General features: G+C 42.3%; 1 long non-coding RNA gene across 1 annotated transcript; it reads right to left on the bottom strand.

Annotated features, from left to right (window-relative positions):
- Window positions 1-11,660: 11,660 nt before the first annotated feature.
- Window positions 11,661-18,086, bottom strand: LOC149023287 (uncharacterized). Its single transcript, XR_016171513.1, has 3 exons — window positions 16,816-18,086; window positions 15,930-16,015; window positions 11,661-15,725 (listed from the first exon to the last, which is right to left on the bottom strand). It is a non-coding gene; the product is annotated as an uncharacterized LOC149023287 (long non-coding RNA).
- Between the last annotated feature and the right edge of the window lie 3,145 nt (window positions 18,087-21,231).

Raw genomic sequence — 21,231 nt, 5'->3', positions numbered from 1 at the left:
GGCTAGTAGAGGACTCCTTCGAGATAACCTTTAGGTTATGCGATGATTATCCCTTCGATAATGATTATCCGCGTAGTCAATTAAAGTCTGCCATCATTAGGATGATTACCTAATCCATAAGTAGGATTAGGGCACGCTGCGGCGAATAAGCTTTCTTCTTCAACAAGCCATCTTCGGATCCGGATTCGCTCGGGAGCAAGTCGGACTCTCTCCGTCTCGACCGAGGTCGAGGGTCGGACAGTGAACCCGGTCCAGTCATAATCTCTCCATATCACGAGCCCCCGACCAAGCGTTCGGTCGATCCCGAGGCTTGGTTTTTGCCTGGTTTGTCGTCGGGGGTGATAATCTCTCGTGCTTCATTAAATGTCATATCACATTGTGTGGTAGTCTTTCCTTAGGCGTTGTGAGGTGTAAGGCCACATATCTCCTTGTAGTTGATCTGTCGTGGCTCACGTCATCCAAGCGACGATTTCGAAGCCTATTTCGGATTCGTGAGTTCAAACTTTCAAAACGTCTTTCAATCTTGATCGCTGATTTTGAATCCAATCTCGATCGTTCAGATTCCCGAACACTAGTGCGGGATTTTAAAAACGATTCGTTGTCCTCGTAGGTTTCATTCTTCTTCTGGAATTTGAACCTTTGTTGTGCCCTTCGCCTTCACGCTCTCAAGCTTCCGCCTCCTTGAATCGGTAAGTTTTACTGGTCTTTTTTTTTTCTTTTTGTAGTTTCTTGAAACAAGTAATGGCGGACGATAGGGCTTCTCTAGTACCCGGTGTTGGTAATAAGATGATGCTTTGCTTCTCTGCTCACGAACAGTGGGATAGTGACAACAAAACCCTAAGCGTCCTCGGCGCGAGTTCGCTGAAGTTTCTCAAAAAGGTTTTGAAAGAAAAACCGAAACTTCTCTGTCCTTCTCGAGTCTGGATCTTCCAAGATTGTCGAGTCTTCTAGGCAGCCTCAAACTTCCGGGTCCAATGGTGGACCTGGCTCATTCCCCTCCATTTACGATGAGGGGAAACCCTTCTTTCAGTTGTCCAAGATTTTGATCTTCCTTCCTCATATCGGGGTTAGGGCTCCCCCACCTGATGAGAGGGTTGATTCATCCCTTTCGGGTGAATTTTCTCTGTATATAGATGCCTTGGAAGCGGGGTTCGCTTTCCCTTTTTTAATCCTTTGTTCTCCGCGATTCTGAATCATTGGAACATTTGTCCCGGAATGCTCCTCCCCAATAGCGGGCGTCTCATCGTCGACTTCTTGGGTTTGTGTTTTGAACTGGCATTACGCCATCTCTTTCTCTCTTTGTACATTTTCATGTTCTTTCTATCTCCCATCCTCCCGGATGGGTTTTTCTGTCCAAAACGCAATAAAAAGTTGAACTTGATTGGAGGGGCGGCATCCTTGTCAAAGGAACTTGCCCTTCTAACCACAAAAGATGGCGCGAGCGATACTTTTACTGTCGAGCGCCTCCATCAGATCTTAACTTCCCAACCACCTGGAGGAGGTGTACTTCTTCTTCCGAGAATAACCGAGGCCTTCCCTTATCCCGAGAGAAGGCGAGGTGGCCATCGGGAAGATCAAATCCATTCCGTGGTATCAAGAGATACATGGATTTGAAGTGGAGTATAACTCCATCCTTGATCTTGGGGCTTGGCTCATTGTGAGCTTCTAACCACCATCCTTTAATTTGAGTGAAGTGATATGTTTTGAATTCTGACTCTTGTCCTTCTTCTTTGCGGTGCCTCCAAGAATGAACCACGAAGCACACGGGTGAAGGCCGCCCGGGGGCCGTTGTGACAGCCAAGCAACGATCGCCCGAGTCTTGGCCGTAGATCAAGAGGCTTCTCTTCCCTCTCCCGACCCCCTCTTATAGGGGTATCCGGGAATCTCGGGCATGTGCTGATGCTTCGGGTAAAGGGAAGAAACCGATGGTGGAGAGGTCTAATGTCTCTTCCTCACGCCCGAACCAAGAGGAGGCATGACACAATTGATGCTCCCTCCAATAAAAAATCCAAAGCTTCAACGGATGGTGAGGAGGTCTTCACCCCCAGTGGACCACTGAAGGCGACCGACGGGGTGACTCGGGATCCCGAGAAAGGCTGCAGAATGGAGCTCCCTCGGTCTTGCTCCTTCGATCGCCGGGAATTTGAAGCCCTGGATGACACCTCCCTTGTTAGTCAATCTACAAGGTACCGGTCTTCTTGCTTAGTTATTTTTTCATAATTCCTTATGACTTCTTACTGATATTTTCCGCCTTCCCGGGAATCTTGTGTTGAGCTTTTATCAACACATGGAAGCGTGAGCCGGGTTAGTGCACCAGCTCCTTGCTTTGCAAACTGTGAAGAGAATTTGGCGAAAGCCAATTCTGAAATAGACCAGGTGACTGCAGCTGCCCGTGGAGCTGCGGAAAAAGCATGAGGAAGAAGTGATCTCCCTCAAGGAGGCCCTCGAAGCGTCGAAGATTCGTGCCTCTGCTGCCAGCGCGAGGCCGGGAAGCAAAAAGCAGTTTGCTACCACGTTGTTTGGTGACAGGCTTGAATTCAAAAGTAGGGAGCTTGAAGAACATCTGAAGTTGGCGATCCCTAGCAAGCCCGAGCATATAAAGCCGAGCTTCGGAAGGAGTGTGTTCGGAAATACACGAGCAGGCGTACCTTTCTCCGAGCTGCTAGGTATCTACAACCTTCAAGCTTATCGCCTGGGGCAGAACGACGTTTGGGAGCGAATCCTCGGATCAATCCCTGCCTTCAACACTGCTCCTTTTCGTGAGGTGTGCCACAAAGAGGTCTTCGGGAAAGTTGGTATGGATCTCCCGGACTGGGCTCAGGAAGAAGATGATCCTTTTCCAGCTGACCCTCAATATGAGGCATACCTGGCTGACGAGCCGGCACTTCCAGAGGAGAAATCACAAGCCGAGTCTCAAGTTGCTGCTGTAGAGGACTCGGCCGATGCCATTCTTGAGGAAGGCTCTTCTCATGATCCTGAGAAAAGTCCTCCCGACCAGGGTCCCTCGGGCAACAATGAAGAAAAGGCTTAGGGAGTTATCTTTTTGTACAGATTTACCCTCTATTTAATGAATAGACATTTCTTTCTCATGTTGGCCTTTATATTTCCCCGTCTCCTGCCGAAATCTTGCCTTGAACATCAAAGTATTAATGATAAAACTCATCACTTAACTTTACATTCCTCACCGAATAATAATCTTGTAGAAATATTGTGAAGATGCGTTTCGGGAAGATGCATTAGTCTTCCCCACTACTTCATTTATTGCAAAGTCCGCACGTTTCCCTTCTGCGAAGTTCAAACGTTTTCCTGCTTTTGTATACCATTCACTGTTTCCAATGAATCGAAAATACATCCGTTATTTTAATGGCGGTGCGACGATTGGAGGTATCTCTGCATCAGGTGCTCGCTTCCACATGTTTCCATGTGGCATCCCTCCGACCGTTGATCTTGCTTTTTGCGGATTTCGAAGCGTCATTTCGATCTAGGTCGTCGGTTGTCCTTAGCCTTCAACCGTCGTCTTAATACCTGAGGCTATTTAAAGCCTTCGTGGGTACTCTCCATCTATCCTGACTTCTGCAAGTTAGATTTGCTAAAGTGCTAAAGCGACCTTTCGTCCTTCGGCCTGCTTCCGTATTCCTCGTACTCCAACAACAGCTCTATCAACTTCCGAACAAGTGAGTTTTTTGATTACTCATCTCTTTCCCCACTTCCCCCCTGAGTAAACTGCACAGTAGTTATACTTGGGGTTTAGTTTTTTGTTTTGTCAGAAGTGATAGAAAACTAGGGTTTCCCCCTTGTTGTTGTCGTTTGTTTCTGTACTGATACGGCTTGTTTCTTTGCATAGTGGCTCCCAAGATCAACCCGAACTTTATCAGAGCAAAATCTTGCAAGAAAATCGTTCCGTCGGTGGTGGTTGGGGCCAGTGCGGTGGTTTCAGCTAGTGAATCCTCCAAGCGTAAGGCGACTGCTGCCGGTGAATCTTCAAGTCAGATTCCCGCAGTTTCTATTGATGCCGTCCCTGCGCCTCCTTTGCCCGAAGTGATCGCTCGTCTTTCCCAGGAAGATCTTGATCACTCCGTTGCCGATGGTGCTGCCGGCGCCCCTGCTGGTGAGCCTGTTGGTGCACCCCCGAAGGAGACTCTTCGGGCATCTGAGGCAACTATGTTGGCGTCTGATGAAGGTGTGGTCCCAGCAGGTGCTGCTCCTATTTCCAACTCTAGTGCTTGTTTGGCATCCTCCTCCTCTCCTTCCGAGTTGGAGGATTTTGCCACTAGGAAGCGCCGTCGGGTGACAAGTGATGCAGCTCATCCTTCTCTTGGTGTAGCTCATCCTTCTCATCCTTCGCCTGAATTAGTGTCAAACGAGTTTGACAGAGCGTTGGAATGGTGTATTGCTGCTCGAATGACTTCTGAGAGCGCAGTTCTTTCCAAACTTCCAGATGAAGTCTTTACGAAGTCACTGGTGATGTAAGTCTTTCTTCATTATCCTCTGATTCTGAAAAATTACTTTTCTGCTCCTCGTTAACTCGGAAGTTGTTTGCAGGAGTCTTGCTGGTAACTTCCACAACCAAGTGGAAGCAGTTTCTAGGCTCAATAGGTTGAGCAATGAAGTTTCCAGGCTTCGGGAAATCTCCAGAAGCTAAAGATGTTGAGATTGCTGCCTTCGGAATCTAGCTTGGGAGGTAGCGAGGAGAAAAAAATTCGATGATTGGTCGTCTTCGGTCGGACTTGGATGATGCCGGGGAGAAGATCCGGCGCTTGGAGCGAACAGTTGGAAAGTCAGGAGCCAAAGGATCTGAAACGTTACCTGAAAGGCAAGCTGTCGTTCCTTTGCCCGAATCCCTTCCAACTGATGTTCGCAGAGCCTGCGTCTTCAAGTATTTACACAGTAAGCCCTTTGTTGATATGTTGAATGCTTATAACTTGCAGGCGTACCGGGATGGTGAGAACGAAGTATGGGAATCAATATTAAGGAAGGATCCTCATTTTGATACGACTCCCTCAGTCTGTTTGCCATCCTGAAGTATTTACCGACCTGGGGTATTCCTCCTCCCGACTGGACCAAGGATAAGATTGATCCTCCACCTTCCGATCCAGATATTATGCATTATCTGGAAGATTCTCCTGTTTATTCTCCCCTGGAAGAAGTCAATTATGACGAGCTTGTACTGAATGCGAGTTTGGTCGAGGACCATACTTCTCCTGGACAAGCTGGACAAAGAGTATGAAATTGCGGAGGATTTTATGCATACCGAAATATTTTTGTAATCCTCATTTCTTCTCTTCTTTTCCTTGAATCCCCACTAATGGTTGACTCATATGTTTGTTCTAGTAAAGTCGCGTCGATCTTGTATAACTTCTTAGCAGTCACCTATGATGACTTTCTTTTTTGACCGAAGATTGTATCCAGCTCTTGTAATTGTTTTGATCTCTGGCCTCTTTGGATCTTTTGAAGAAATAAGAAATTAACTTTTTCTTGAACTTTGCTAGCCACTTGAATCATTGTTGCATTAGGTCTTAGTTGTTTGAAACAATGCCTTTACTTAAGGATTTCCGGAGAAATACAATAAGTGCGAGAAGAACTCACTCGGGTTTTAACCGTGCCTGCTTAAGGATAATTCAAAGTTAATAAGTCTCGAAGGAACTCACTCGGGTTTTAAACCGTGCCTTTACTTAAGGATTTCCGGAGAAATACAATAAGTCCGAGAAGGAACTCACTCGGATTTTAAACCGATGCCTTTACTTAAGGATAATTCAAAAAATTCAATAAGTCTCGAAGGAACTCACTCGGGTTTCAAACCGACGCCTTGCAAAAGGAACTCACTCGAATTTTCATCCAGATGCCGCTTAAGAAAGTTCGAAACCCAAAGTGTTGAAGGACCCCACAATATTTTCATCCGATGCCTTATAGTTGGATCTTGTTCTTGAATGTGGTGTATGATGCCCCCCAATCAAAGATAGTTTGTTGAAAGCCAAAAATTGCATTGATTGAGTTGAAAATGATTACATCGCGAACAAAATTGAAATCATCCTCGAGGATAAAACTTTTGAGATGCCTAGCATTCCCGCGAACGATCCAGCTCTTTCTGGGTATTGATGTTCTTCGCCTGTAAGCTCCCTGAACCGACCGGTTTCACAACCATATAAGGTCCTTCCCGGGGAAGGGTCCAATTTTCTTTGGTGACGCGGGTCGGAAGCTAGGGTGTTTCTCAACACCAAATCTCCGGCTAAGTCCGACGATTCTTCACTCAGAGTATTATAATGAGACGCTATCCTTCTTTGATAATGTTGAGTTCGTGCTATTGCCTTTGCCGAACTTCGTCCAACAAATCAAGACTATCAAGCAGTCCTTGTTCATTTGCTTTTTCCTCGAATTCACGATCCCGTAATGTCCCCGCCATTATCTCCACGGTGCCAATGCTTCGGATCCATATGCCAACCTGAATGGAGTTTCTCCTGTGGGTGTTCGAACCGTAGTTCTATAAGCCCCAAGTACATTATGAAGTTCTTCGACCCAGAAGCTTTGTTAGCTTCGGAGTCTTCTCTTTATTCCTTCCAGTAGCGTTCGGTTAGTAACCTCTACCTGTCCATTGCTTTAGGGGTATGCCACTGAGGACATACGATGCTCGATCATATATGTTCCACAGAATTGCTCAAATTGTGGACAATCGAACTGAGTACCATGGTCAGTGACAATAATCTTTGGAATCCCAAAGCGATATATGATTGATTCAAGCACAAATTTCTCCACTTTTTCTCAGTAATTGCCGCGGTGCACGCTTCTACCCATTTTGTGAAGTAATCAATTGCTACTATCAGATATTCACGTCCGCTTTGATGCCTTGGTGAATTTGCCCATGATATCAATTCCCCACATTGCAAAGGGAATGGGTTTAGAATTGAAGTCATAGTTTCCGCCGGGGCGCTTCGAAATCTTGTAGCATGAATTTGTGAGTTACCACATCGGCGAACGTATTCCATAGCAGCCTCTTGGACCTTAGGCCAATATAACCCAAGTCTCAGAAATTTGTGAGCCAGGGCTCGGCCACCCATGTGAGCTCCACAAATTCCTTCATGAACCTCAGCCAAAGCTGATTTTGCTCCTTCGGGGCCGATACATCTCATAAGGGGTCCAGCATAAGATCTTTTGTATAGTCTCCCATTCTGAATGACAAATCTAGCTGATCGAATCTTGATCAACCTTGCCTCTACTGGATCCTCAGGTAATTTGTCATCCCTTAGATACTCGATTATTGGATCCATCCAGCAACGTTCTGCTTCGATATAAGAAATTTCTTTCTCATGATAACTTGGAAAAGTTATCTCTTCAATGTAGACCGAAGGGTCTAGATTCTTTTCCTTGGCATTGGCTAGTCGAGATAGCTCATCTGCCACTGAATTTTCATTCCTCGAAATCTGAGATATCTTCAAATTCCGAAATTGGTTTTGAAATGCCTGCATTATCTCTTGATATTTCTGCAAGCGTGGTTCTTTAATACCATACTCCCCCTGGACTTGGTTGACTATAAGTTGAGAGTCACTATAAATAGTAACATCTGCAATAGATAATGCTTTTGACAACCGAAGTCCTGCTATCAGAGCCTCATATTCTGCTTCGTTATTACTTGCGTCAAATGCGAATCTCAAAGCATATCGAATAATAAATCCTGCTGGACTTTTTAATAGAATTCCAGCTCCTGCTCCATCTTTATTACTCAAACCATCCACATATATCTCCCAAGTGGTTGGTATAATGGGATCCTCAATGGTGGGTTCCACTGGTGTAGTAGTTTCTACTACAAAGTCGGCTAATGCATGAGCCTTGATTGCAGTTCTGGGCTTAAAGCTCACTTGGAACTCGCTAAGTTCAACCGACCAGGACACCATCCTTCCGGACAAATCGGGTTTGTTAAGAACTTTACTAAGAGGAAAAGTTGTAAATACCTCAATTGGATAAGCCTGAAAATATGGCCTTAGCTTCCTGGCGGCCATCATGAGAGCCAGAGCCTGCTTCTCAATCTGTGAATATCTTGTCTCCGCATCTAGCAACACGTGGCTTACATAGTAAATCGGCCACTGTTTTTTATCTTTTTCCCGAACAAGTACTGCACTGACCGCCGAAAGGGACGTCGCTAGATATAGCTGTAATATTTCCCCCTTCTCTGGTGCAGACGGGATCGGTGGTTGTCCAAGTGCTTCTTTTAATTCCTCGAAAGCTTTCTGGCACTCTTCGATCCACTTTGCTTCCTTCGCCCTTCGGGTCTTTAAGTGCCTTGAAGAAAGGCAAACATTTTTCTCCAGACTTGGAGATGAATCGATTTAAAGCAGCAACTCTCCCTGTTAAACACTGTACATCCCGAACGGTTTTGGGAGCCTCCATATTAATCAGAGCTTGTATTTTGGCAGGATTAGCCTCAATTCCCCTCTGTGATACCATGAAGCCCAAAAATTTGCTCGAGGAGACTCCAAAGGCACATTTTTCTGGGTTTAGCTTCATTTGATGTTTCCGAATCTTGAGAAAACCTCGGTCAAATCTGCAATATGATTTGCTTTTGTAAAGCTTTTCACTAGCATGTACGTCAACATAAGCTTTAACATTCTTTCCTATCAGCTCTTTGAAAATCTTGTTGACGGCCCTACGATATGTTACTCCTGCATTCTTCGAGGCCAAAAGGCATGACCTTGTAATAATAGCTCTCATGATCGGTCATGAAAGCCGTATACTTCTCATCCTCCTTATTCATAAGGATCCGATTATATCTGAGTAGGCATCCACGAAACTTAAAGTTTCATATCCTCTTGATCGCATCTATCAAGAGGTCAATCCGAGGCAACGGGTAGCAATCTTTTGGGCAAGCTTTGTTAAGATCTGTGTAGTCTGTACACATCCTCCCCTTCCCATTCGCCTTTTTTACCATTACCACGTTGGCCAACCAAGTTGGGCACTCAATTGGTTCTATGAAACCAGAATTCTTAAGTTTTTCAACTTCGCTTCGAACGGCTTCATACTTTTCAATGGAGAAATTTCTTCTTTTCGTATCCTTGGTTTCGCCTTAGGGTATATCCAGGAGTTTGTGCTCTGCAATGGCCCGATCGATTCCGGGCATGTCCTCAGCAGACCATGCGAATACATCTTTATTCCGTTGAAGAAATAACTTCAACTCATCTTTAAACTCTTCCATTGTTCGGACCCGATATAAGTAATCTTTTTCTCATCCTCGGTACACAGCTGGATTTGCTCCAGCTTCTCCATTGGTTCGGGTCTTTGCATCTCTGTCTCTTCCCGATCATCTCGAACTTCTATAGGCAGGGCAGTTACCTTCCTCGGGCCCTCCTTGTCTTTTAAATAGGCAACATAACACTGCCGAGAGATCTTCTGGTCGGAGGAGACTTGACCAATTCCCATATCAGTCGGGAATTTTATCTTCGAGTGCTTTGTCGAAACAATAGCACCTATCTTGGATAAAGATGGTCGCCCGAGGATCATATTATAAGCTGGCAGTTCCCGAACCACCAAAAAATTGATTCGGACAGTTGTTTCCTTAGGAAAACTTCCAATGGATAAATCCAACTGGACCGATCCTTCCGCCACTGCAGATGACCCTGCAAAGCCATATAGATGTGTGGATGAAGGTTTCATCAAGTCCGATCCACCTTCAATTTTTGATACACTTCGTAGGAAATTAGGTCAGCTGCAGACCCTGTATCAATCAAAACTCTATGCACTTCCCGTCGTGCAATCTCTACCTTGATGACTATAGCATCATCATGAGGTAAACAAACATCTCTTTCGTCTTCCTCGCTAAAGGTGATAGAATCTTCACCATTCGGCTTCTTCCGCTTCTGCGTCTCTCCGGTTCCAACAAATTTGGATTTTGTTTTCAGACTCCGGAGTGATTCGGGCTCTGGTCCCCCGAAGATGGTAAGGATCGGTGACCGAGTAGCTTCAATCACCTCCTTGCCTTTCTTAGACTTCGGGGCCTCCTTGATCGTTCCGAACTAACCGAACGATCCCTTTTCGGAGTAGCCGCATGTGGCTCACGTGGCTCCTCCCCCTTCTTCTCGCTAACGGACCGGACAGATGTCCACCGAGATATCAATCTCTCGATATCCGCCTTCGATGACGACGGTCATTAGTATAATGACCATAGTCCTTGTGGAATCGGCAATACTTTTCCCGATCCTGCTGCTCTCCGGGTTTCAAAAGAATTTTAGGCGGCCACTTTAAAATATTTTTTCTTTTGAGGATATTCAAAATATCAGCCCGAGGAGCATTCAATGGAGTGTATTCACTTTTACGGGGGACCTTTGGCGCCAATGCTTGAGATTTTCCAACCCGATCACGAACATTTTTCTTTGACTTCTGCCTTCGCTCGGGAGCCTTTTGTTCCTTATTGGAGACTTTATTATCCCCCGGCGCGCATCTAGAATCTCCATGACTTCAGCCGCTTTCGGCATCTCTCGTACCAATTCGGCATAAGTTGCGGGCATATCCTGTAGTAATAACTCCGAGGAGTTTCCGATTAGTGAGTCCCGTGAATAGAGCAGTTCTGGCTACTTGTTCATCCAAATTTTCTATCTCCATCGTCACTTTGTTGAATCTTTTCAGAAACTCTCTGATTGATTCGCTCTTTCCTTGTTTGATAGTAAACAAGGTTTCTTCCGTTTTCTTGACCTGTATTCCACTCTGGAATCGCCCTATGAATTGGCGCGCCAATTCGTCAAAGTTTATGATCCTTCCAGAGGGGAGGTTCGAAAACCACTTTGTGTCTTGCTCCGATTAGAGATGAACCAAAGACCCCGCATAAAATTTCATCGGAATTACTCGAAAGCGCCATGGTCCGTTGGTAATAACCGATGTGAGCTGTTGGATCTCCGGAGCCATCGAATGTTGAGAAGGTAGGCAAACGGAAGTTATGGGGAAACCGATATCCCGCAATTGGCTTGGCAAAGGGAGTCTTCCTAATGACTGAGTAAATATCCTCAGTTATTCTTCCCTTAGCCAACTGCCCTAATTTCTCATTAATGTTGGCCAATTCCTGACCAATCTGGGTCGGGTGATCTTCAGCAATATGATCACGACCTCGATTAACACGATCATCCCGTGCTACTCGATCATCACGAACAGCCCGTCCTTCCCGAGCATTCCTCTCGTCGCGAACTACTCGATCATCACGAACGGTTCTTCTGACAGTGGGTGAGTGAGTTCTTACCCCTGTATCCAACCTTGTGTTTGAATCAGTTGTACTCTCTTGCGGTTTGTCGAACCGATCGTCTCGCCCTGGTTGATCATCGATCCTCCTAAGTCCTCGGTCTCCTTCACGGAAATTCTGATCGATATTCCGGTCTTCAACCAATCTCTGGTCACGTGGCAATGCACGTCTCCCTGAATCGCGCTGATCAGGCTCTTGTGGTGAAACCACTCGTCTGGTGAGCATGCGGAGTGCTTGGCTCACCTCCAAGAGTTGAATCTTTACCTGATCCAATTGATCTTGGATTGTATCGGGGAGGAGGATTACGTCCTCCCCTGGCCACCATCTACCTCGATAGGATTTTGGCTTTCTGGGGAATATCTGGATTATTCACTCCGGGGATACGAACACCGGAATTGCGTTGTGCGGCGTGCTGCTGCCGCTGCTGATCTATTCACCATGGCTTTTCAAGTTGTTTCCCACAGACGGCGCCAACTGATGCGTCCAAAATCTGCTTAGCCCTTAGATCTCCTCGTGATGTCCTGCAAAACGAAAGCGTCAGATGTGGCCCGACCGCTGGGGTCGGGAGTCCACCTCCGAAGGCTAAGTCAGTTGATGAACTTAATCACAAACGGCTCTGCTAGAAGCGCAGAGCTAAGGAATGAAGAACTGGGAAAGGTGATCTAGATAGCAGATCGCTGATAGTTTAGGTCTATCAGTGTGTATCTGAACCTGAGTCTCAGATAGTATTCTTTTCCATCCCCCCACCTTGTATGGTAGTGAGGTTTATATAGAGTGTACCTTCGAATCTCCTTCGTTGGATGCACTTGAGCCTTCCTCGGGTAGTCGTTGGATCTTATCAGTTAGATCCATTGAGCAATAGACTTCTACTAGTTTGGGCTAGTAGAGGACTCCTGAGATAACCTTTAGGTTATGCGATGATTATCCCTTCGATAATGATTATCCGCAGCCGTCAATTCGAGTCTGCCATCATTAGGATGATTACCCTAATCCATAAGTAGGATTAGGGCACGCTTGCAACCGAATAAGCTTTCTTCTTCAGCAAGCCATCTTCCGGATCCGGTTCGCTCGGGAGCGAGTCGGATCTCTCCGTCTCGACCGGGGTCGAGGGTCGGACCAGGTATGAACCCGGTCTGATCATAATCTCTCCATATCAGTAACAATCGGAACAAGTAAACAGTTCACAGACGTCTGAGTAATTGAAGTTTGTTGAGTTCAATATACAAGTACTGGTATCCAAGTATAATATAATGGCCCTGTCCATATTCCGACGTTATCATGAGTAACACTCATAACAAGTAAACAGTTCACAGAAGTATCAAACTCTCAGTAATTGAAGTTTGCTGAGTTCAATGTCCAACTACCAGTATCCATGTATAATATGATGGCCCTGTCTATATATGTGGAGTGAGTACAATAGAGAGACAAACATGAGAGAGGGATATTGACTTTGGTTTCTCTTTAGCAATCGGTGGCAGTAAGACCTACGTAAGAGCAATTTCCTTCTTCAAAGCTTTAAACTTCGGTGCTACATGAAATCTCCATACAACAATATGGACCAAAGCATGATTGGGATCTTTAAGATTAAAGAAGTTTGATGTTCCAGAGGGCTTTTGAGGGGGGGGGGAGAGAAGAAAAAGTAAGTCTCATTCAGATTGATGTGAAGCAACCCCCAAAAGAAAGAATCCAAATTCTTAAACCCCCGCTGGTTCTCAATAAGGGAAGCATCTTCAAGGCACTCAACAAGGGACTGAACACTGTCAACTCAATATTCCAAAAGCAATCTCTCCAAGTTCAAGCTTATTCGGGTATCTGACAAATAATAACACACCTCAATAGGCTTCATATTGGAGAACAAAATGTAAGAAACCTATCATGAGGGTAGTCTCACGACCCTCACCCATCAAATGTCCTCCCAAAACCAGGTCCTATAGCCCTTCCATAAATCACACCTGGTAAACTGAAGAAGGGAAGAAGGAAGCAACTAATGGATATTTTTTCAAGGCGCCTTAGAGATCTTCCTAGAGGGGTGTTGGAATCCACCAGCCAAAGTCATGCCAATTTTATCACAATAAACCAAAGGACTTCATCTTTTGAAAGCAAATATAATATTACATTTTCTTAGACTACATGCCCTGCATAGCAATCAGAACGAAATCATCTCTAACTCAACACTTTCACTAGTCCCACTACGGCAAACTGCAATAACAAGCAATACCCATGGTTTCAAGGATTTTGAGTAATTCGCCAGATCAAAAAATGTTAGTAGTCACCAATTGATGCAGGTGAGAAGACAAAGACTTATTCCAACCAAGAAAACGGGCATTAGGTACCCCTTTGAAGGCCCAGATAGGAGTCCAGCCCAGTCTGAAGGCTTATTAGTTTGTAATTACTTGAGTTTTTAAATTATTATTATTAATTTTTTTTTATTTCCTAGTTAAACTACTTTAAAAGAAATAATTAGAGGGTTTAGTTGGTCTATACAGAATAGAAGTAGATTGTCTTCTTCCCTATGTCAATGTCTTCTTTCCTATATCAACTTTGTAAGAGCCAAGGTCCTAGCGACTTGTTGAATTGAAGAATGAAGTTTTGCTCTGCAATACTTGAGAGAATCATCAAGGCATGAAACTATTCAGGTGGAAGCAATCTGATCCGATTGGGGGAGAGACCAGAGTTCTCTATAAATGTTCTCATACTCTGTTTTATTTACTCCAGGTACTGATTTCTTCTTCCTATCAATTACAAATCTCACCTTGGAATCAATTCAAATTTTCTCTTATGCACTATCAGCATCCTCTTGCTTTTATTTGACCCCTCTCATTAGAATCCTCTCAATGGGAATCTTATCCTGTTATTTTTAAAACTCTTCACCTCTTCTTTGTTAACTGGTGGCACCCCTGTTATTGGTTGATATTTCAGTCTAAACTCTTTGGAACACAGGCTGTCCTGTATATCAAAATAAGACCAACTTTTGGGGTTTTCAAGGGTTTCCTAGGAGTAGAACTCACTCCAAGTTTTAAGTAATTCTGAGGTACTCTTCTTCCAGTTTAAAATCTTATATTTCTGCAACTTCTTCATTTCAGATTTGAAAAATTTTAGATTATTCTGAATCCAGCCATTTGTTGATCCATATTTTTTTCTTTTTTTTTTGGGACGGGGAGCGGGGTACAACTTAGACTGCTGAACTGAGATCCGATCCAAGTTTCAATTTGTTCTATTGGTTTTATCATATTTAATTTGAGTTCCATTGAGTTCTGGTTTTCTAAAATCTTCTAATTATATCAAATCAACCTGTGAATCCAATCCCACCTTTTGACGGCCCCTGTACTCTGTATCTGTGATTGACTCATAGAATTTGAGCCTCATCTAATAGGGTTGAATTTCTGTTGATTTATCGAGTTGAGTTAGCTTAGGTCTTAACTGGTTAGTTATATCAACACCAGACTAGAAGAAATTAGCCAATACTAATTGATATCAGTAAGATATCAAAAAAATTGTCCAAACGATATCAGGATTTGCAGCCGCAAACCCAGCCTTCGATTGAAAAGGATGTACCTAATGCACGAGGCTCCTGCTTTTGCAGTTCTAAGGACAAGTCATTACATAGCATGCATGCAGCCTTACCCTTACTTTCATAAAGAGGCCCTGATCACTTAGTCACAATGGAGCAACCTTTAAAGTTGCAACAAGACCCAACCTCTTATAGCCGTTAAATAGTTGGATACTCCTCAATACTTAAAACAGTCCACTAGATCAAATGTTTTCTAATGAATTAGAGTCCAAGAGAAGAAGAAAAAATGAGAGCAAAATAATTGAAGCATATTGAAAAAGGCATATCTTAGTAAGCACCATGGAAAAAGTACATATATATACAATTGTCCCGCTGACGAATATACCTTACTCCCAACTACAGAAAACAAAGTTTGGAAGCGCAAGCTGATTTAGTTCACACAATCAAAACGAGGAAGAAGCCATCAACATAAACCTGTTGAGAATGTAAGTAATTAACTTTTTTCAATGAATTGATATGAAAAAATGGGCAAGCCCATTGTGCTTAATGGTTAAGTTTCGCCAATTACAACTGTCGGTTGCGCCTTTAAAATTTGGGAACAGCCTCCCCTACAAAGAAGGAGTATGGCAAACCCAACAGTAGCAGAAGTCTCATGCACCAGAATGTTCTTTAATGAATTGAGATTGAGATATAAAGCATACTGCAAAATATTGGTCAATTAAAGGCTCAAAGCAGTACAATTTATAGGAGATGTGGGCTGAGAAGAGTTAAACAGTAGAAAAAGGAAATAAAATCAAGAAACATAAAAAATAATGAGAACTAAAAGCCCGATACTGAAAGTGAGTGGTGAGACTTGGTGACCAAGTGTAAAACAAACTAGGAGATGTCTCTGTAAAATTCAAAATAACATACCATTTTTTGACCTCAAGACTGCAAATTGGGAGGTGGAAATCATGGAGCATGGCTGCTTTTGGAGAATACCATCTAACATTCCTCCTGTTTCTAGAATATAAAAAGAAAATTAACGCACTAAATGCCCATAAAAAAATTTAAAAAATAATTTGAAAACTTTGTATCTTTTTTATTGGACTAACCAGATTATAATCTTAAACTGCCAGGAGAGAAATTAGTAACTACATTCTTTAAGTTATAATTTTCTAAACATAAATAAAACAAATAAGTCTTCAGTAAATGAAAGAGAAAGACCTCATACAGTTATTGGTGCCTGGAAAATTTGAAAGCTGTAAGGTTGCATCCCTTAAGCAAGCACTATAGCTCTTTAGAGAACACATCTGTGAGACCAGTCAAGAGCGGTGTTAAATGAGATCCAACTACAGTATTCTGTGAAAACCAAACATAACAATAAGATAGTATTATAATAGAAATAACAATACAACTCTAGAGACATAGAAAGAATAATAATAAGGAACTCAGTTGCTTTAAATCCAAAGGCTTTAGGGCTTTACATGTGCTTCCTACAATTGAATTTTCTGAGAAAATTTCCCTCTTAAGTGACTAGCAAGAACTAAGAAGAAAAAGAAGAATGACTTATAAAATAGATAATTGAATCTCCATTAATTAAATTGAGAAAGATGAAACAAACAATCAAGCAAGCGGTGGTTGTGGAGTTCGAGCAAGTCTATGCATCATTGAGGTGGTGTGCCATAAAACAGAGAAGCCAGCCATGTCGATGTGAAAGAGCATTAAGTTTCCACGAGGATATCCAATTTGATAAGGTCAAACTATGGAAGGACAACTAAACTACAGAACTACCATTTAAGGATTGCAACTTAGAAGAAGAAGCCAGAGGATCTTCAGGATATTCATTTTATAGGTACAACATATATAAGCAGAGAAACTACACCGGATAATGACTTGCAAAGAGCACCAGTAACTCCAAACCAACAAAAGAGAAGCATTTGTAAAGCCATTTTTCCTTATGAAATGTGCCATCTTCAGATACTAAATAGCAGGGTGAGGAAATCTTATCATAAAACTTTAAATTCTTGCAGCATTGCAAGACCAAGTACCAAGTATGGAAAGACATTTCTGAATGGCTTGCAGCTAGAGGCAATAATAAGAGAAAAGATACCTGCAATCTGTTCCATTTTCGAGATCTCATTTACCATTTCAACGCATGAATTGTTCCATCCGACCTCAGCAGGTAAAACGAAAGACGAAATAAGGAATTGTAACTAATATTCTGATACAAACTTGAAAATATAAGAAATTGCAGGTGGAAATCAGAAGTGGAATGGTTGAATGAAACAACCAAAAAACAATCAGACTGATTTCTTCTAGCTGTTAAAAATTAAAAAGAATGACACTAATATTATCCAACGTCAAGTATATAGATACTGGAATTTCCTGTGACAAACTGAATTCAAGCTTAAACCGATTACGGTAAGAAGAGGATCAGAGATTAGAAATTATATAAAATTTAAGATTGAAGCAAATGAAATTTTTTTTCCGAAGATAGAATCTGAAAAATGAGAATAACAACCACCAATTTCATAATACTTCAGGAGAAGAGTTGGAAGTTGGAACTTACCTTAAGGAGTTCAGCACTGAAGCCTCCTCGGCAGCGAAAACCCTTAAGATATTTGTGCTGTATTCGTTTCGTTGACCGTTGAGTGTCACAGTCAAATGATTTAAAAAAGTTTATCTAGTTCATTTCGCATCTATTTTATGATGTATCCCAACATCACATTACCAGTCACATCATCACATCATTTAAAATGGTTGATTTGACTTATAAATAGATTTTAATCATTTGATATGATGTTGGAACACATATACCAGTTTTACAATAAAATAATAGTCATTTCGTTGACAAAAATAGATGAGATAATGGTCCAATGATTAAATAACGAAAGGGTTTTCATTTGAAAACTAAACAATACATCTTTCTTGTGAAATTTGGTTTCTTAACAAGGTCACGCACTTTTAACCACATGGCGGATTTGGATTAGCCGCTAAAATATGCACTTTAACCACGTAGCGGATTTGAATTAGCCACTATAAATTATAACTTTGTGAAATTGCGTTGTGAAATTGCGTATGAGCCATCAAAGCTCCCTCTGAGGATGTAATAGTGGTGCGCGCAAGCTGGCTTGGATGAACCTTAGACATACACACACACACACAAAAAGTGTCTGAGTTGTACGTGTAACATATGTCTGATTACAGAATATAACGAAAATTATCTTTCACTACAACCAAACCAAATATGTGGATGTGCTAAATGTGCTTTTAGCACAGCTGTAGCGGCCTCCTAGATAAAGGCATTAAATCCAAGGATGTGATGGATTTAAACCTCTTTCCTACCAAACTTTTTTCCTTCCCTTGAATGATTGGTGGATGATAATCAAAATAAAAAGAGCAAATTGCACTAGCACCCCAAAATGGAGGTCTTAAAGTATTGACACCCCACTTTATATTTAAAAAACACAGAGACCTTAAAATTGGATTTTTATTAGATATATTTATCAAATTTATCACTAAAAACAGTTAAATTACTGTTTATTTTAAAAAATATCCCAATAATAAACAATGTCGGAAAAGTTTTCAGTGAAAAATTGAACAAATATATCCAATGAAAATCTAATTTTGGAGTTTATATGCTTTTTAAATATAAAGTGGGGTGTCAATGCTTTAAGGCCTCCATTTTGGGGTGCTAGTGCAATTTGCTCAAATAAAAAATAACCCTACCCAATATTCACTCGAGCTTCTCTATTCATATTTTCACATTTAGTTCCAAAGATGAAATCTTTATCTCTTTCTCCCCCGTTATATTTTTAAATACCTAAATTACCCTCTATTTCAATTTTTTTAAAATTTTAATTAAGACTCTTAATTTGTACATTCTTTTTTTTCTTTTTTCTTTTTTTGTTGATATTTATTGTCCATTGTTGAGTGGGTTCACATTCTCTGCGGCCCAGCAGAGGGCGGCAATCGGGCGGCACTCAATTCGTGTTTTTTTCATCACCATGCCCATTTAAAGATTGGTAGCCTCCTGCTTCCCTGCCTTGTTTTTCTCTTGCAACTGTAAGCTTCAAATTCTCTGGAGTTTGGAACCTGAAATCAGATTTCAGCAGATGATTGGAGGGCTGAACTGTTTTAAGGAGCTTACAGTTGATCCATTCTTGGAGTCCATATTACTGCTGGATTGCTAGACACTCTCAGACCCACTATTTGGTGTCCACTTCATATTGCATCCATTAGCAATCAGGATTGGTTGCCTCCTGCTTGCTGGTTTGGTTTCCACGCACTAAATTCTACTTTCACCGTATTTTCTTATTGATGCAACCTAAATAGTAAAATAGGATTGAGTGCCAGTGGCTGGATCTCTAATCATCAGAACCAACTGAAATTGGGTAGAAACAGGGAATTCTTGAAATTTTGGTTAGGGCATTTAGGGCTGAAAACATGATCTTGAACAGGGGTCTGGAAGGTCTGTTGATATAGCTGATGGTCCCTACTTCCTTAAGGACGGTTCGTAGGTGTGGTGCATGCTCACCAAATTGTTGCTGCAGATGAGATTATCATTCAGGTACTGATGCAGCCCTGGTTTACAGGGCCAATAGGAAGATCTTTTCTAAGAAAACAGCAGGCTGTCTAGGGTTCAATTCCTTGCTGTTTGGGGTCAAATCTCAATGGATGACAGCAGTTTAGGGCTTGACATGTTGCTGTTCAAGTCCAGAATTCAAGGACAGCAGCTATATTGTACTTAAAACTCATAAGGAAACCCTACGGCGGCAAGGTCTGATTAGAATTAAGTCTGAAATTAAGAGGAAATATTCTGTTTTCAATGGGACTGTAACTGTGGAACTTTTACAAGCTAGGGTTTATAATTTTTTGGGGTTTTGAACTAGGTTAGGGTAGGGGTGGGGTTTGACGGTAGAGGGTGAATGGGGTGCTAGTCCTAAAAGGGTTTAGAATTGGGTTAAGGGTTAGAGATACAGGGGTTTTAGTGAAGTTGGGTTTAGGGTTTCTAGAGGAAGAAGATGAAATGCAGAAAAATTCTGCAACTACTGGGGATGGAGTTGTGTTAGGTATTAGTAGGAGAAGAGAGATGAGAGATGAGAGAGGTGCGAGTCTAGGGGATGGTTAGTAGGGGAAAGGGGTGGATTTATCTAGAGTTTTGAGTTTTTTTTTTTTTTTTTTTGGGGGGGGGGGGGGGGGGGGCTGCTGCTGCGTTAAGGAAGATGAAAGGCGGAGGCCTGCAATTAGGGTAGCTAGGGGGAAATGACTTTGGGAAAGAGGTGGGGGCTCCTTAGTGGATTAGGGGTGCTTCTTCGCTTCTCCTGCTGCAACTACCTCTCATCTATTTTAAAGGTCAAGGCTCACCAGAGAGAGCCAGGTGCTTTGATGAATGAATGTGGTAAACAAAAAAAAATATTAGTTATATATCGGGGACAAAAGAAGCGACGCGCTACACTATGGCCCGGGTGTAGTGATAAGTGGCCAAGGGTTAGCTAGGGCGTCCCCTGTAAGCGACGCGTCGCATTGGCGCCCGGATGCGGTGATAAGTAGGCAAGGGTTCCCGCGCCGTGGACAAGTGCGGGTAAAGAAACTAGTCCATAAGCATAGGATTAGATTGGCATCTTGGAACATAAGATCTTTAACTGGTAAGAACTTAGAATTGATTGATGTTATGAGGAGAAGAAGGATTAATGTAGCTTGCATCCAAGAGACTAGATGGAGGGGTAAAAAGCCAAAGAGTTGGATGACTTTAAACTTTGGTATACTGGCGATAAAACAAATAAAAATGGAGTGGGTATAATAGTGGATAAAGATTTAAAAAATGATGTGGTGGATGTTAAAAGAGTGGGTGATAGGATTATTGCTATCAAGCTGGTAATGGAAGAAGAATGCATAAATATAATTTGTGCATATGCACCTCAAGTAGGATTAGATGAAAGTCTAAAGCTAGAATTTTGGGAAAGTATGGATGGATTAATGCAAGGAATTCGTCAAGGAGAAAAGATTATCATAGGAGGTGATTTAAATGGACATATTGGAAAAGATCAAAGAGGATATGAGAGTGTTCATGGAGGATATGGTTTTGGAGAAAGGAATGAGGAGGGGATTTCAATTTTGGATTTTGCTACTGCTTTTGATCTATCTATATTAAATACTTACTTCAAAAAGAGAGATGAACATTTAATTACTTTCAAAAGTGGACAGCATAGAAGCCAAATAGATTTCTTCCTAACTAGAAGGACCGATAGATTGTTGTGCAAGGATTGCAAGGTGATACCGGGGGAAAGCTTAACTATACAACATAGACTTGTGGTTTTGGATATGTGCTTAGTCCCAATAACACATAAAAGGTCTAAGGTAAACTATCCCAGAATAAGATGGTGGAATTTGAAAGGAGAGTACTCTAAATCCTTCATTAATGAAGTAGTCAAACAAGGAAAATGGGATTTTAAAGGGGATACCAATGCAATGTGGAATGAGATGGCTATGTGTATTAAGAAGGTGGCTAAAGATGTTCTAGGTG

Source organism: Hakea prostrata, chromosome 2 (assembly GCF_041222555.1).
Source record: "Hakea prostrata isolate BN-2017 chromosome 2, UWA_Hpros_2, whole genome shotgun sequence".
Taxonomy (NCBI): Eukaryota; Viridiplantae; Streptophyta; class Magnoliopsida; order Proteales; family Proteaceae; genus Hakea; species Hakea prostrata.
This window is presented reverse-complemented; position numbering and strand designations above follow the sequence as displayed.